Genomic DNA, 14,163 nt, shown 5'->3' on the forward strand with positions numbered 1-14,163 from the left:
CCACTCGCCCAATGGCACCACTCGCCCAATGACACCTCTCACTCAATGACACCACTCACCCAATGACAACTCTCACCCAATGACACCACTCACCCAATGACACCTCTCAGCCAATGACAACTCTCACCCAATGACACCTCTCACCCAATGACACCACTCACCCAATGACACCTCTCACCCAATGACAACTCTCACCCAATGACACCTCTCACCCAATGACACCACTCACCCAATGACAACTCTCACCCAATGACACTTCTCACCCAATGACACCACTCACCCAATGACACCTCTCACCCAATGACACCTCTCACCCAATGGCAACACTCACCCAACGGCACCATGCGCCCAGTGACACCACTCGCCCAATGATACCACTCGCCCAATGACACCACTCGCCCAATAAAACCTCTCACCCAATCACACCTTTCGCCCAATGACACCTCTCGCCCAATGACACCATTCGCCCAATGGCACCACTCACCCAATGACACCTCTCACTCAATGACACCACTCACCCAATGACAACTCTCACCCAATGACACCACTCACCCAATGACACCTCTCACCCAATGACACCTCTCACCCAATGACACCACTCACCCAATGACACCTCTCACCCAATGACACCACTCACCCAATGACACCACTCACCCAATGACACCACTCACCCAATTACACCACTCGCCCAATGACACCTCTCGCCCAATGACACCACTTGCCCAATGACACCACTTGCCCAATGACACCACTCACCCAATGACACCTCTCGCCCATGTGCCCAGTGACACCACTCGCCCAATGACACCACTTGCCCAATGACACCACTTGCCCAATGACACCTCTCACCCAATAACACCACTCGCCCAATGACACCACTCGTCCAATGACACCACTTGCCTAATGACACCACTCGCCCAATGACACCACTTGCCCAATGACACCACTCGCCCAATGACACCACTTGCCCAATGACACCACTTGCCCAATGACACCTCTCACCCAATGACACCACTCGCCCAATGACATCACTTGCCCAGTGACACCTCTCGCCCAATGACACCACTCACCCAATGGCAACACTCACCCAATGGCACCATGCACCCAGTGACACCACTTGCCCAATGACATCACGCGCCCAATGGCGCCATTTGCCCAATGACAACTCTCACCCAATGACACCTCTCACCCAATGACACCACTCGTCCAATGACACCACTCGCCCAATGACACCACTCGCCCAATGATACCTCTCACCTAATGACACCACTTGCCCAATGACACCTCTCACCCAATGACACCACCGACCCAATGACACCATTTGCCCAATGACACCTCTCGCCCAATGACACCACTCGCCCAATGACACCACTCGCCCAATGACACCACTCGCCCAATGACACCACTCGCCCAATGACACCACTCGTCCAATGACACCACTCGCCCAATGACACCACTCGCCCAATGATACCTCTCACCTAATGACACCACTTGCCCAATGACACCACTCGCCCAATGACACCTCTCGCCCAATGACAACTGTCACCCAATGACACCACTCACCCAATGACACCACTCACCCAATGACACCACTCACCCAATGACACCACTCGCCCAATGGCACCACTCGCCCAATGACACCTCTCACCCAGTGACACCACTCACCCAATGACAACTCTCACCCAATGACACCACTCACCCAATGACACCACTCACCCAATGACAACTCTCACCCAATGACACCTCTCACCCAATGACACCTCTCACCCAATGACAACTCTCAACCAATGACACCACTCACCCAATGACAACTCTCGCTCAATGACACCACTCACCCAATGACACCACTCACCCAATGACACCACTTGCCCAATGACACCACTTGCCCAATGACACCACTCACCCAATGACACCTCTCGCCCATGTGCCCAGTGACACCACTCGCCCAATGACACCACTTGCCCAATGACACCTCTCACCCAATAACACCACTCGCCCAATGACACCACTCGTCCAATGACACCACTTGCCTAATGACACCACTCGCCCAATGACACCACTTGCCCAATGACACCACTCGCCCAATGACACCACTTGCCCAATGACACCACTTGCCCAATGACACCTCTCACCCAATGACACCACTCGCCCAATGACATCACTTGCCCAGTGACACCTCTCGCCCAATGACACCACTCACCCAATGGCAACACTCACCCAATGGCACCATGCACCCAGTGACACCACTTGCCCAATGACATCACGCGCCCAATGGCGCCATTTGCCCAATGACAACTCTCACCCAATGACACCTCTCACCCAATGACACCACTCGTCCAATGACACCACTCGCCCAATGACACCACTCGCCCAATGATACCTCTCACCTAATGACACCACTTGCCCAATGACACCTCTCACCCAATGACACCACCGACCCAATGACACCATTTGCCCAATGACACCTCTCGCCCAATGACACCACTCGCCCAATGACACCACTCGCCCAATGACACCACTCGCCCAATGACACCACTCGCCCAATGACACCACTCGTCCAATGACACCACTCGCCCAATGACACCACTCGCCCAATGATACCTCTCACCTAATGACACCACTTGCCCAATGACACCACTCGCCCAATGACACCTCTCGCCCAATGACAACTGTCACCCAATGACACCACTCACCCAATGACACCACTCACCCAATGACACCACTCACCCAATGACACCACTCGCCCAATGGCACCACTCGCCCAATGACACCTCTCACCCAGTGACACCACTCACCCAATGACAACTCTCACCCAATGACACCACTCACCCAATGACACCACTCACCCAATGACAACTCTCACCCAATGACACCTCTCACCCAATGACACCTCTCACCCAATGACAACTCTCAACCAATGACACCACTCACCCAATGACAACTCTCGCTCAATGACACCACTTGCCCAATGACACCACTTGCCCAATGACACCACTTGCCCAATGACACCTCTCACCCAATGACACCTCTCGCCCATGTGCCCAGTGACACCACTCGCCCAATGACACCACTTGCCCAATGACACCACTTCCCCAATGACACCTCTCACCCAATAACACCACTCGCCCAATGACACCACTCGTCCAATGACACCACTTGCCTAATGACACCACTCGCCCAATGACATCACTTGCCCAGTGACACCTCTCGCCCAATGACACCACTCACCCAATGGCAACACTCACCCAATGGCACCATGCACCCAGTGACACCACTTGCCCAATGACATCACGCGCCCAATGGCGCCATTTGCCCAATGACAACTCTCACCCAATGACACCTCTCACCCAATGACACCACTCGTCCAATGACACCACTCGCCCAATGACACCACTCGCCCAATGATACCTCTCACCTAATGACACCACTTGCCCAATGACACCTCTCACCCAATGACACCACTGACCCAATGACACCATTTGCCCAATGACACCTCTCGCCCAATGACACCACTCGCCCAATGACACCACTCGCCCAATGACACCACTCGCCCAATGACACCACTCGCCCAATGACACCACTCGTCCAATGACACCACTCGCCCAATGACACCACTCGCCCAATGATACCTCTCACCTAATGACACCACTTGCCCAATGACACCACTCGCCCAATGACACCTCTCGCCCAATGACAACTGTCACCCAATGACACCACTCACCCAATGACACCACTCACCCAATGACACCACTCACCCAATGACACCACTCGCCCAATGGCACCACTCGCCCAATGACACCTCTCACCCAGTGACACCACTCACCCAATGACAACTCTCACCCAATGACACCACTCACCCAATGACACCACTCACCCAATGACAACTCTCACCCAATGACACCTCTCACCCAATGACACCTCTCACCCAATGACAACTCTCAACCAATGACACCACTCACCCAATGACAACTCGCGCTCAATGACACCACTTGCCCAATGACACCACTTGCCCAATGACACCACTTGCCCAATGACACCTCTCACCCAATGACACCTCTCGCCCATGTGCCCAGTGACACCACTCGCCCAATGACACCACTTGCCCAATGACACCACTTCCCCAATGACACCTCTCACCCAATAACACCACTCGCCCAATGACACCACTCGTCCAATGACACCACTTGCCTAATGACACCACTCGCCCAATGACACCACTTGCCCAATGACACCACTCGCCCAATGACACCACTTGCCCAATGACACCACTTGCCCAATGACACCTCTCACCCAATGACACCACTTGCCCAATGACACCTCTCACCCAATGACACCACTTGCCCAATGAAACCACTTGCCCAATGACACCTCTCACCCAATGACACCTCTCACCCAATGACACCACTCGCCCAATGATATCACTTGCCCAGTGACACCTCTCGCCCAATGACACCACTCACCCAATGGCAACACTCACCCAATGGCACCATGCACCCAGTGACACCACTTGCCCAATGACATCACGCGCCCAATGGCGCCATTTGCCCAATGACACCTCTCGCCGAATGACACCTCTCACCCAATGGCAACACTCACCCAACAGCACCATGCGCCCAGTGACACCACTCGCCCAATGATACCACTCGCCCAATGACACCACTCGCCCAATAACACCTCTCACCCAATTACACCTTTCGCCCAATGACACCTCTCGCCCAATGACACCACTCGCCCAATGGCAACACTCGCCCAATGACACCACTCACTCAATGGCGCCACTTGCCCAATGACACCACTCACCTAATGACACCACTTGCCCAATGACACCACTCACCCAATGATTCCTCTCGCCCAATGACACCACTCGCCCAATGACACCACTCGCCCAATGGCACCACTCGCCCAATGACACCTCTCACTCAATGACACCACTCACCCAATGACAACTCTCACCCAATGACACCACTCACCCAATGACACCTCTCAGCCAATGACAACTCTCACCCAATGACACCTCTCACCCAATGACACCACTCACCCAATGACACCTCTCACCCAATGACAACTCTCACCCAATGACACCTCTCACCCAATGACACCACTCACCCAATGACAACTCTCACCCAATGACACTTCTCACCCAATGACACCACTCACCCAATGACACCTCTCACCCAATGACACCTCTCACCCAACAGCACCATGCGCCCAGTGACACCACTCGCCCAATGATACCACTCGCCCAATGACACCACTCGCCCAATAAAACCTCTCACCCAATCACACCTTTCGCCCAATGACACCTCTCGCCCAATGACACCACTCGCCCAATGGCACCACTCACCCAATGACACCTCTCACTCAATGACACCACTCACCCAATGACAACTCTCACCCAATGACACCACTCACCCAATGACACCTCTCACCCAATGACACCTCTCACCCAATGACACCACTCACCCAATGACACCTCTCACCCAATGACACCACTCACCCAATGACACCACTCACCCAATGACACCACTCACCCAATGACACCACTCACCCAATGACACCTCTCGCCCAATGACACCACTTGCCCAATGACACCACTTGCCCAATGACACCACTTGCCCAATGACACCTCTCGCCCATGTGCCCAGTGACACCACTCGCCCAATGACACCACTTGCCCAATGACACCACTTGCCCAATGACACCTCTCACCCAATAACACCACTCGCCCAATGACACCACTCGTCCAATGACACCACTTGCCTAATGACACCACTCGCCCAATGACACCACTTGCCCAATGACACCACTCGCCCAATGACACCACTTGCCCAATGACACCACTTGCCCAATGACACCTCTCACCCAATGACACCACTCGCCCAATGACATCACTTGCCCAGTGACACCTCTCGCCCAATGACACCACTCACCCAATGGCAACACTCACCCAATGGCACTATGCACCCAATGACACCACTTGCCCAATGACACCACTTCCCCAATGACACCTCTCACCCAATAACACCACTCGCCCAATGACACCACTCGTCCAATGACACCACTTGCCTAATGACACCACTCGCCCAATGACACCACTTGCCCAATGACACCACTCGCCCAATGACACCACTTGCCCAATGACACCACTTGCCCAATGACACCTCTCACCCAATGACACCACTTGCCCAATGAAACCACTTGCCCAATGGCACCTCTCACCCAATGACACCTCTCACCCAATGACACCACTCGCCCAATGATATCACTTGCCCAGTGACACCTCTCGCCCAATGACACCACTCACCCAATGGCAACACTCACCCAATGGCACCATGCACCCAGTGACACCACTTGCCCAATGACATCACGCGCCCAATGGCGCCATTTGCCCAATGACACCTCTCGCCCAATGACACCTCTCACCCAATGGCAACACTCACCCAACAGCACCATGCGCCCAGTGACACCACTCGCCCAATGATACCACTCGCCCAATGACACCACTCACCCAATAACACCTCTCACCCAATTACACCTTTCGCCCAATGACACCTCTCGCCCAATGACACCACTCGCCCAATGGCAACACTCGCCCAATGACACCACTCACTCAATGGCGCCACTTGCCCAATGACACCACTCACCTAATGACACCACTTGCCCAATGACACCACTCACCCAATGATTCCTCTCGCCCAATGACACCACTCGCCCAATGACACCACTCGTCCAATGGCACCACTCGCCCAATGACACCTCTCACTCAATGACACCACTCACCCAATGACAACTCTCACCCAATGACACCACTCACCCAATGACACCTCTCAGCCAATGACAACTCTCACCCAATGACACCTCTCACCCAATGACACCACTCACCCAATGACACCTCTCACCCAATGACACCTCTCACCCAATGACACCTCTCACCCAATGACAACTCTCACCCAATGACACTTCTCACCCAATGACACCACTCACCCAATGACACCTCTCACCCAATGACACCTCTCACCCAATGGCAACACTCACCCAACGGCACCATGCGCCCAGTGACACCACTCGCCCAATGATACCACTCGCCCAATGACACCACTCGCCCAATAAAACCTCTCACCCAATCACACCTTTCGCCCAATGACACCTCTCGCCCAATGACACCACTCGCCCAATGGCACCACTCACCCAATGACACCTCTCACTCAATGACACCACTCACCCAATGACAACTCTCACCCAATGACACCACTCACCCAATGACACCTCTCACCCAATGACACCTCTCACCCAATGACACCACTCACCCAATGACACCTCTCACCCAATGACACCACTCACCCAATGACACCACTCGCCCAATGACACCACTCGCCCAATGACACCACTCGCCCAATGACACCACTCGTCCAATGACACCACTCGCCCAATGACACCACTCGCCCAATGACACCTCTCGCCCAATGACAACTGTCACCCAATGACACCTCTCACCCAGTGACACCACTCACCCAATGACAACTCTCACCCAATGACACCACTCACCCAATGACACCACTCACCCAATGACAACTCTCACCCAATGACACCTCTCACCCAATGACACCTCTCACCCAATGACAACTCTCAACCAATGACACCACTCACCCAATGACAACTCTCGCTCAATGACACCACTTGCCCAATGACACCACTTGCCCAATGACACCTCTCACCCAATGACATCTCTCGTCCATGTGCCCAGTGACACCACTCGCCCAATGACACCACTTGCCCAATGACACCACTTCCCCAATGACACCTCTCACCCAATAACACCACTCGCCCAATGACACCACTCGTCCAATGACACCACTTGCCTAATGACACCACTCGCCCAATGACATCACTTGCCCAGTGACACCTCTCGCCCAATGACACCACTCACCCAATGGCAACACTCACCCAATGGCACCATGCACCCAGTGACACCACTTGCCCAATGACATCACGCGGCCAATGGCGCCATTTGCCCAATGACAACTCTCACCCAATGACACCTCTCACCCAATGACACCACTCGTCCAATGACACCACTCGCCCAATGACACCACTCGCCCAATGATACCTCTCACCTAATGACACCACTTGCCCAATGACACCTCTCACCCAATGACACCACTGACCCAATGACACCATTTGCCCAATGACACCTCTCGCCCAATGACACCACTCGCCCAATGACACCACTCGCCCAATGACACCACTCGCCCAATGACACCACTCGTCCAATGACACCACTCGCCCAATGACACCACTCGCCCAATGATACCTCTCACCTAATGACACCACTTGCCCAATGACACCACTCGCCCAATGACACCTCTCGCCCAATGACAACTGTCACCCAATGACACCACTCACCCAATGACACCACTCACCCAATGACACCACTCACCCAATGACACCACTCGCCCAATGGCACCACTCGCCCAATGACACCTCTCACCCAGTGACACCACTCACCCAATGACAACTCTCACCCAATGACACCACTCACCCAATGACACCACTCACCCAATGACAACTCTCACCCAATGACACCTCTCACCCAATGACACCTCTCACCCAATGACAACTCTCAACCAATGACACCACTCACCCAATGACAACTCTCGCTCAATGACACCACTTGCCCAATGACACCACTTGCCCAATGACACCTCTCACCCAATGACACCTCTCGCCCATGTGCCCAGTGACACCACTCGCCCAATGACACCACTTGCCCAATGACACCACTTCCCCAATGACACCTCTCACCCAATAACACCACTCGCCCAATGGCACCACTCGCCCAATGACACCTCTCACCCAGTGACACCACTCGCCCAATGACACCACTTGCCCAATGACACCACTCGCCCAATGACACCACTTGCCCAATGACACCACTTGCCCAATGACACCTCTCACCCAATGACACCACTTGCCCAATGAAACCACTTGCCCAATGACACCTCTCACCCAATGACACCTCTCACCCAATGACACCACTCGCCCAATGATATCACTTGCCCAGTGACACCTCTCGCCCAATGACACCACTCACCCAATGGCAACACTCACCCAATGGCACCATGCACCCAGTGACACCACTTGCCCAATGACATCACGCGCCCAATGGCGCCATTTGCCCAATGACACCTCTCGCCGAATGACACCTCTCACCCAATGGCAACACTCACCCAACAGCACCATGCGCCCAGTGACACCACTCGCCCAATGATACCACTCGCCCAATGACACCACTCGCCCAATAACACCTCTCACCCAATTACACCTTTCGCCCAATGACACCTCTCGCCCAATGACACCACTCGCCCAATGGCAACACTCGCCCAATGACACCACTCACTCAATGGCGCCACTTGCCCAATGACACCACTCACCTAATGACACCACTTGCCCAATGACACCACTCACCCAATGATTCCTCTCGCCCAATGACACCACTCGCCCAATGACACCACTCGCCCAATGGCACCACTCGCCCAATGACACCTCTCACTCAATGACACCACTCACCCAATGACAACTCTCACCCAATGACACCACTCACCCAATGACACCTCTCAGCCAATGACAACTCTCACCCAATGACACCTCTCACCCAATGACACCACTCACCCAATGACACCTCTCACCCAATGACAACTCTCACCCAATGACACCTCTCACCCAATGACACCTCTCACCCAATGACACCTCTCACCCAATGGCAACACTCACCCAACGGCACCATGCGCCCAGTGACACCACTCGCCCAATGATACCACTCGCCCAATGACACCACTCGCCCAATAAAACCTCTCACCCAATCACACCTTTCGCCCAATGACACCTCTCGCCCAATGACACCACTCGCCCAATGGCACCACTCACCCAATGACACCTCTCACTCAATGACACCACTCACCCAATGACAACTCTCACCCAATGACACCACTCACCCAATGACACCTCTCACCCAATGACACCTCTCACCCAATGACACCACTCACCCAATGACACCTCTCACCCAATGACACCACTCACCCAATGACACCACTCACCCAATGACACCACTCACCCAATGACACCTCTCGCCCAATGACACCACTTGCCCAATGACACCACTTGCCCAATGACACCTCTCGCCCATGTGCCCAGTGACACCACTCGCCCAATGACACCACTTGCCCAATGACACCACTTGCCCAATGACACCTCTCACCCAATAACACCACTCGCCCAATGACACCACTCGTCCAATGACACCACTTGCCTAATGACACCACTCGCCCAATGACACCACTTGCCCAATGACACCACTCGCCCAATGACACCACTTGCCCAATGACACCACTTGCCCAATGACACCTCTCACCCAATGACACCACTCGCCCAATGACATCACTTGCCCAGTGACACCTCTCGCCCAATGACACCACTCACCCAATGGCAACACTCACCCAATGGCACCATGCACCCAGTGACACCACTTGCCCAATGACATCACGCGCCCAATGGCGCCATTTGCCCAATGACAACTCTCACCCAATGACACCTCTCACCCAATGACACCACTCGTCCAATGACACCACTCGCCCAATGACACCACTCGCCCAATGATACCTCTCACCTAATGACACCACTTGCCCAATGACACCTCTCACCCAATGACACCACCGACCCAATGACACCATTTGCCCAATGACACCTCTCGCCCAATGACACCACTCGTCCAATGACACCACTCGCCCAATGACACCACTCGCCCAATGACACCTCTCACCTAATGACACCACTTGCCCAATGACACCACTCGCCCAATGACACCTCTCGCCCAATGACAACTGTCACCCAATGACACCACTCACCCAATGACACCACTCACCCAATGACACCACTCACCCAATGACACCACTCGCCCAATGGCACCACTCGCCCAATGACACCTCTCACCCAGTGACACCACTCACCCAGTGACAACTCTCACCCAATGACACCACTCACCCAATGACACCACTCACCCAATGACAACTCTCACCCAATGACACCTCTCACCCAATGACAACTCTCAACCAATGACACCACTCACCCAATGACAACTCTCGCTCAATGACACCACTTGCCCAATGACACCACTTGCCCAATGACACCACTTGCCCAATGACACCTCTCACCCAATGACACCTCTCGCCCATGTGCCCAGTGACACCACTCGCCCAATGACACCACTTGCCCAATGACACCACTTCCCCAATGACACCTCTCACCCAATAACACCACTCGCCCAATGACACCACTCGTCCAATGACACCACTTGCCTAATGACACCACTCGCCCAATGACACCACTTGCCCAATGACACCACTCGCCCAATGACACCACTTGCCCAATGACACCACTTGCCCAATGACACCTCTCACCCAATGACACCACTTGCCCAATGAAACCACTTGCCCAATGACACCTCTCACCCAATGACACCTCTCACCCAATGACACCACTCGCCCAATGATATCACTTGCCCAGTGACACCTCTCGCCCAATGACACCACTCACCCAATGGCAACACTCACCCAATGGCACCATGCACCCAGTGACACCACTTGCCCAATGACATCACGCGCCCAATGGCGCCATTTGCCCAATGACACCTCTCGCCCAATGACACCTCTCACCCAATGGCAACACTCACCCAACAGCACCATGCGCCCAGTGACACCACTCGCCCAATGATACCACTCGCCCAATGACACCACTCGCCCAATAACACCTCTCACCCAATTACACCTTTCGCCCAATGACACCTCTCGCCCAATGACACCACTCGCCCAATGGCAACACTCGCCCAATGACACCACTCACTCAATGGCGCCACTTGCCCAATGACACCACTCACCTAATGACACCACTTGCCCAATGACACCACTCACCCAATGATTCCTCTCGCCCAATGACACCACTCGCCCAATGACACCACTCGCCCAATGGCACCACTCGCCCAATGACACCTCTCACTCAATGACACCACTCACCCAATGACAACTCTCACCCAATGACACCACTCACCCAATGACACCTCTCAGCCAATGACAACTCTCACCCAATGACACCTCTCACCCAATGACACCACTCACCCAATGACACCTCTCACCCAATGACAACTCTCACCCAATGACACCTCTCACCCAATGACACCACTCACCCAATGACAACTCTCACCCAATGACACTTCTCACCCAATGACACCACTCACCCAATGACACCTCTCACCCAATGACACCTCTCACCCAATGGCAACACTCACCCAACGGCACCATGCGCCCAGTGACACCACTCGCCCAATGATACCACTCGCCCAATGACACCACTCGCCCAATAAAACCTCTCACCCAATCACACCTTTCGCCCAATGACACCTCTCGCCCAATGACACCACTCGCCCAATGGCACCACTCACCCAATGACACCTCTCACTCAATGACACCACTCACCCAATGACAACTCTCACCCAATGACACCACTCACCCAATGACACCTCTCACCCAATGACACCACTCACCCAATGACACCTCTCACCCAATGACACCACTCACCCAATGACACCACTCACCCAATGACACCACTCACCCAATGACACCTCTCGCCCAATGACACCACTTGCCCAATGACACCTCTCACCCAATGACACCTCTCGCACATGCGCCCAGTGACACCACTCGCCCAATGACACCACTCGCCCAATGACACCACTCGTCCAATGACACCACTCGTCCAATGACACCACTCGCCCAATGACACCACTCGCCCAATGACACCACTCGTCCAATGACACCACTCGCCCAATGACACCACTCGCCCAATGACACCACTCGCCCAATGACACCTCTCACCCAATGACACCACTCACCCAATGACACCTCTCACCCAATGACAACTCTCACCCAATGACACCTCTCACCCAATGACACCACTCACCCAATGACACCTCTCACCCAATGACACCTCTCACCCAATGGCAACACTCACCCAACGGCACCATGCGCCCAGTGACACCACTCGCCCAATGATACCACTCGCCCAATGACACCACTCGCCCAATAACACCTCTCACCCAATCACACCTTTCGCCCAATGACACCTCTCGCCCAATGACACCTCTCGCCCAATGACACCACTCGCCCAATGACACCACTCGTCCAATGACACCACTCGCCCAATGACACCATGCACCTAGTGACACCACTCGCCCAATGATACCACTCGCCCAATGACACCACTCGCCCAATAACACCTCTCACCCAATTACACCTTTCGCCCAATGACACCTCTCGCCCAATGACACCAATCGCCCAATGACACCACTCGCCCAATGGCAACACTCGCCCAATGGCACCGTTCACATAATGACACCACTCGCCCAATGATTCCACTCGCCCAATGACACCACTCGCCCAATGGCAACACTCACCCAATGACACCTCTCGCCCAATGGCAACACTCGCCCAATGACACCACTCGCCCAATGACACCTGTCGCCCAATGGCTCCGCTCGCCCAATGGCACCACAGGCTAGCCCCCCCAAACTATTCTCATGGTCAGGTCTCATTGACATGCTTTAGGCGGGATACTTACACTGAAGAAGTGCTGAGGGGAAAGCTTGCCGATCAGGGATGTGGTGGGAAGGACTCAAAATGTGGTTACTTCTCTGAGGGGATTGAGCTGAGAATAAGCCCTTAAGCCCTTAAGGGGCGGGGCTGGGGGGGGGGGGGGTGGTGGCGATGGTGGGGAGAGAGGGGGGGATGTGATCCCAGAGGGGCTGTGGAGGGAATGGCAGCGGGTGGGAAGATTTTTATGGTATCAGATGGAGTTACAATGGGATATTAAGTAATGTATCGTGATTTTTGCCTCCCTATTCCTGCTTGAAAACGGGACTAAATCAGAGCCTCTGTCTTTTAGCCAACTTCATATCCACGCTGCCACATTGCCTTTGATACCGTGCACTTTAATTCAATCAACGAAGCTCATGGCACCTTATCAAACATCTTTGGTAAATCAATACCCACAGCAGTTGCTTTATCAATACTTTCTGCTATTTCCTCAAAAAAACAGATAACATTTTTTAGACTGCTC

This window comes from Pristiophorus japonicus, chromosome 2 (genome assembly GCF_044704955.1).
Source record: "Pristiophorus japonicus isolate sPriJap1 chromosome 2, sPriJap1.hap1, whole genome shotgun sequence".
NCBI lineage: Eukaryota > Metazoa > Chordata > Chondrichthyes > Pristiophoridae > Pristiophorus > Pristiophorus japonicus.